Source organism: Triticum aestivum, chromosome 5B (genome assembly GCF_018294505.1).
Source record: "Triticum aestivum cultivar Chinese Spring chromosome 5B, IWGSC CS RefSeq v2.1, whole genome shotgun sequence".
Classification (NCBI taxonomy): Eukaryota; Viridiplantae; Streptophyta; class Magnoliopsida; order Poales; family Poaceae; genus Triticum; species Triticum aestivum.
The window spans coordinates 295,049,155-295,055,154 of NC_057807.1; positions in this window are offsets into that span (position 1 = coordinate 295,049,155).

Sequence of the window (6,000 nt, forward strand, 5' to 3'; positions counted from 1 at the left end):
TTGAGATTAGGGTCGGCGAAGCCCTCTAGGCCCCACAAGGCAACCTAGTGCGTCTGGGGGGTGGCCTCGCCGAGTTGCCTTGTGGGCAACAGGGGCCCCTCTGGTGGGTCCGAGCTCTAGTATTTTTCGTATATTCCATAAAAAATCTCCAGAAAGTTTTGTCCAATTCCGAGGACTTTTATTTCTGAACAAAAAACAACACCATGGTAGTTCTACTTAAAGTAACGTTAGTCCGGGTTAGTTTCAGTCAAATCATACAAATTAGACTCCAAACCAAGAGCAAAAGTATTTGTAAATGTAGATATGATGGAGACGTATCTATTCATAATAGGTGCACGCTCCGATGTCTGCTCCTACTTCTTCCCAGCCAACTGAGGTGTCATCCATGGTCAGTGGGTCTTGTGGAGACAGTTTCCCTTCCAAATCCTCTTTCTCCTTCTTAGGTTGCGCCCTTTGTGTTTTCCTCCTGAGGGTCCCACGGCTGGGCGGGAAATGATAAGTTCCTTTGAACAAAAGGCATGTAACCTCCTCCACGGGCTGATCCTTCTCACCAATGGTATTGCAACTACTAATCTCTGCTGTGGTTGTTGGTCCACACAAAATTAGTCGCTCAGGGTCCATGGTGTCAATTCTAGGTATTAGGTGGTCTAGGTCAGGGTTGAGGGAATAGACGAGAGAGATAGGTACCCTTATGCTAATCCCACAAGCATCATATATGTAGCCTCATATGGTTGTTAGTATAACACATAGACAACATTCGCACTTATGGTCTGTTCACATGGCCTGGTCCTATGTTCTCACTTCTTTAGAAGTTCTAATGTTTCTGTTGTTCTCACCTTAACTCCTTTTAGTGGCGTTCTTATAAATTCCATCATTGATTGGGCATGCCACTAATTACGTGGTACATAGTTCACACTTCCCACAATTCAAAGCAAACATATTTCATCCGACAATCATGACAATCAGTTCATTCAAAGCAATCCCTAAGTAAGGGCATACCACATCCAATATGATCTCATCCAACTACTGTGCATCACTACGTCAGATTGACATAGTAGTGGTTCACACGTAACATTCTACTTCAGATTAACATAGTGGTGGTGGTCAAGTCTAAGATTCGTGACAACTTCGGGTATCCGACTTCTTGATCCATGTAGTTGATCCTTCTTCTTAGCTTGCTTCGCTCTTGGGTTGTACCTATTTTTCTCCTTTGGGGGTTCTTCCTTGACTGACCTGAGTTCATCCTCAAATTTGTTAAGGTGTTCCCTAGCGCAGTATGGTCTGATCTGTGTCTCATTCCCAAGTTCCCATGCAACATCGGAGAATAGATTGGAGTGTCGGGTTGGTGATCACATGAAGTCCTCTGGCCTCATGGTTGTCTCTTTGGTGGCCATACAAGTGCAGTTGCACTAACCAACACTTCCTTCCTTCATGTCAATCTAGAAATCATTTGTATACTGCTTCTCCAACTAGTCCCATGGCCTAACATGATATACTTTAGTGCTCTTGGGAATTCAGTGTCTCCCTTCAAGGTCATGCTCAGCGTTCGAATCTCCTCAGTTGGTTCCATGAATGTGGTCATCTATATTTTTGAAAATAAGAGGATTAGAAGTGAAAGAGATAAGAATATACAAGACTACCTATCTACAAAATAGGTTTTGTCCTATGTGTCAGCGTCAAAACCAGCAGATCTCGAATAGGGGGGGCGAGCTATTAGATTGGATCGATGGGTAATAGGAGAAGAACACACAGGGGATTTACCCAGCTTCGGTCCCTCTCTTTGGAGGTAAAACCCTACGTCCTGCTCTTGTTTACATTATGAAGGTATCAAAGTACAAAGTTGATCTACCTCGAGATCGTATGTTATGGTCTAAACACTAGGTATGATGAATGGGTGTATGGATTCGCCTCTACGTACTAAATCTCCTAATTTATATAGGCACCAGGGGTATCTAGGGTTACATATGGTCGGTTTCTATCTAAGAACATACATGCTGAATCTAGTCAGATATGCTTGAAGTACACGCCAAGTCTTCAGTCACCACACTTCGAGGGCCTCCAGAGTCTTGATTCCTCAATGGGATGGTAGTTCGGCCCATACTTAGCCCGCCTAGGCTAAGACATCATCAGTAGCCCCCGAACTTATCTTCAAAGCCGAGGCTGACAGTCTTCCTCGGATAACGTCTTCGGCTAAACAGTCTTCGGCTTGGTAGGCAAGCTCCACATATTCGGATAGGTATGATACTTCGTGAGTCTTTTTAGTGAATTGGTATCTCCCCATGGTAGAGGATCAAATAAGTTCAGCCATGTGCTACTCAAGACGTATTGTTTGCTTATCCAAAGTATAAAGCTTGCATAGTCCCGAAGACTAGCAATGTAGGTGAGCTCGAGGGCAGTTATTGGCAGCCTTTTACTGAAGCGTCACCAACCCTAACACGGCATACATCAGCCATTACTTATTTGAATTGTAGTTCGATGCGAATCTCTTACTGGCACGTCGTATCAAAACAGAGATCATGCCCCGCATTTGCACGATATCATCAATCAATTGCTTCAGCCCATGCGGCCATAATGGCACAGTGAGCCGAAACTTGGCGATTTTTACGACGCTGAACAGGGACGCTTGACCTTTTACTGGCTTAAAAAGAGCAAGGAGGGTGTAAATCAAAATCCATGCTCTCCTCCTGCTCCACCACCCAAATCCTCGAAACCTTCTAATTTCTGATCGCAAGCACAATGCGTCACCCAAGCTTCCACGCCCACACCAATGGCCGATACGAATGTGAAGGGGCGGTGGGTGGCCTCCAAGGTCATCGACGCCACCATCGCTGAGCTTCGCATGGCGGGTAATATCCCTGGCGATGCCACCTGCTGGGCCCAAGAGCCTGGCCAGCGCATCCCCACTCCCAACCCAAGCGAGCGGGTCATTGAGGGTGTCCTGGATTAGGGGGTCCTCAGGCTGTCGGCCTATCTCTCATGTGCCGGCTTGGTGGGCCACTTCGGATTTTGTCAAGGAAGGCCGAGCTACAGATAACATCGTACTACAAAAGGAAACCTCCAAAGCCTTGGTGTATCCTCCAAGTCAAGATAATGAAGATGGCAAGTTTGTCCCTTGACGACACTTGATCACATGTAACCCTAGGTACCCCTGGTGTCTATATAAACTAGAGGGTTTAGTCTGTAGATGCTAGAAGAACCCTCATCCTACTCACATAGGGTTTAGTTCATTCGAGCTCGTGGTAGATCAACTCTGTAACCGTCGTATACACATCAATACAATCAAGCAGGACATAGGGTATTACCTCTTCGAGAGGGCCCAAACCTAGGTAAATATTGTCTCTATGTTCCTTGTTTCCCATCGATCCTAGATCTACATCTCAGGAACCCCTACCCGAGATCTGCCGGTTTTGACACCAACATTGGTGGTTTCATTGAGTGTTCTGCTGCAAGATCACCAAAGGATCGATAGCTCACGTTGTCATCTACAATAGCATCTGCAACAGCGATGGCTTCATCCCCAGACAGCTTTTCGCATTCGGCAGCATCATACTGCATGCTGATCTGACCGACCGCCTCGGTCAGGAAATCAGGTTCGGCAACCTAGAGTTCGTCGCCGATCCCCGAGAAGATCTTACTCTAACAAGGTTCTCAGCTCCGCTTGAAGGGCCTACAAACCCTGAGGTTTTGACTTCGGGCACGATGAAATCCGCCGAAGGGGCTACCTCCACATTGTATCCGGCCTTGAGCATGGATCCGGTCAATACCCTGGTACTCGCATCAGACGAACACCACCCCGGCGCGATCTTGAATGCCCCCAGAGCAAAAATTCTGTGGATTGATCCTGAACACTCCAGAAATATGCCCTCGGAGCATCAATGACATCCACCTCATTCTCGAGGTGACGTGCAAATTATACCATAACAAATCTCCTCCTTATCCTCCATCTCAAGAAGAAGATAGACAGTGTGATGACATGACCTTATCAGTCACGCTATAATTTTACGAGTTCCCTTGACAAATATCATCGAGCATCTGTTTGATACAGTGTTTTATCGGCCCCGCCGATGGTTTACCTTGTTCCAATGATTATAAATTGGGTCCCAATTAGTTAACTCACACACTAATTAGTTAGTCTTGTTGGGATGTTGTTTGACTCAACCCACAATGATGAGATTGTGAGTTCCACTTTTGAAAAAAATACTATTAAAAATTATTACTTGACTTAAAACATAATCACCCACGTACAGGAGGGGAAAAACTCGTTTCGCATGGAAGCGGCTCCTCCGTCGTGCCCTACCTGCCGTTGGGTCACTGACATGCGGGCCAGGGTCTCAACGAGCCCACATGTCAGTGGTGGAATGGTAGGGTACCTTACGTCACACAATCCTTGTCCGTCTTCACATACATGAGAAAAATCACAGAAAGAAAACCAAAAGAAATATCTAGATGAGAGACAGGAAGAGCGTAATCATTCGGCCAGAGCACGCCGGTTGAGATGGGGCGGCTCTAGCTCAAATGTTCACCAAATAGATTTGGCATTTAGTAATTCTCTATGATGACAAATATAGTGAAGCAGATGGATATGTTGCATTATCTCACAAGATACAAATAGTAAAAAATCACTTATTTCCATATTATTGACCAAATATTTGGTTTTGCTTCTTATTCTTTGGAACGAGAGAGGGTTCAAGGGGCCTTCCTTTAATAAGACAATGTGTACTTGACATGTAGGTACGCCATGCCCGTAGTAGGCCTGGATGTTTATTTTGGAGAAAGCAAGCTACTGCCTCCTGTGGTCTGTTGTGTGCCCACTTCTTACTGCATGCATGCCCTGCTCTCTCTGCATATCTTTTTCAGTTTGAGGTAAAAGCAATAGGGGTCCTAGAACTTGTTCGAGATGTGATGATTTAAGCCTACAACTTGCAAAATGCACCTACCCAGTCCTAACACTTGCATCCAATGTGCAACTTTCGTCCTGGACCAATCAGAGCTCGACAACTGGACTGGTCGGGCCTAAGCCGGTCAGCGCATGCGTTTTTGCGTAGACCCCTGCCTTTCCTTCTAATCAACCCACACTCAACAACAGAATTAATTGTTGGACCACCGTTGTTTGCCCCCCATTTGTAGACAACCCACACTACTCGTCGCCCACCCCCTCTCTGTTCGTGCTCTCCGCTCATAGGCCTCCTCCTCGCCGTCGTCCAGCAAGTCAGCATGGTTTCGTGGAGTGATGATAGATCCAGCTCCTCCTCATCGGGCGGCGACTCCGCGAGCAGTCCTATGAGATCCTATCCACTAGGATCTGACATTTAGGGTTAGGCAAAATTGGGGATTTGTGACCAGATTTATTTCTTAGGCTCCTCGCACCATTGACTGCTCCGGGTGGAGAGGTCTTGCTGCAGATCTACCTACTAGATGTGAGCACCAAGCAGTATGTGAGAAGTTGGTTGCCTTTGAGTCTGTTGACAGTGGAAGAAGATTACTGGGTTGCGCACAATAGGTTAGTAGATGTTCATAGTTGTAGATGTCGATGGTACTGCCATATTTAGTGTACATGCTTTTGCCACTTAAGTAGATATGATATTGAACTTCAATTTTGCCATATACAGTTTTTATCTGTGACATAGTGATGTGAGAAGAAGATTATCTTATAGGGTTGTCCAAATATGTAGTGTTAAAGTAGTTGATGAATACTCAAAGGTTACTGTGAAAACAGTAACCTCAATCTGGTGTGAGTTAACTAAATCTTGATTCACTGTTACTAAAGTTTTTTTAGTTAACTGAATCTTGATGCAGTGTTACTGAATTTTGTTCAGTTAACTAAATCTTGATGCAGTGTTACTCAATTTTGTTCATTTAACTGAATTATGCATTTAACTCTAAAAAAATTCCTCTTCGATTTTAGGATGGGCCTAAATGCCCCTATGTGCACTGGGTTGATCCAGAGTGGCCTCCTCAATTGAAGATGAGTCTAGCTAGGCTCTGGGACATGTATGAAGA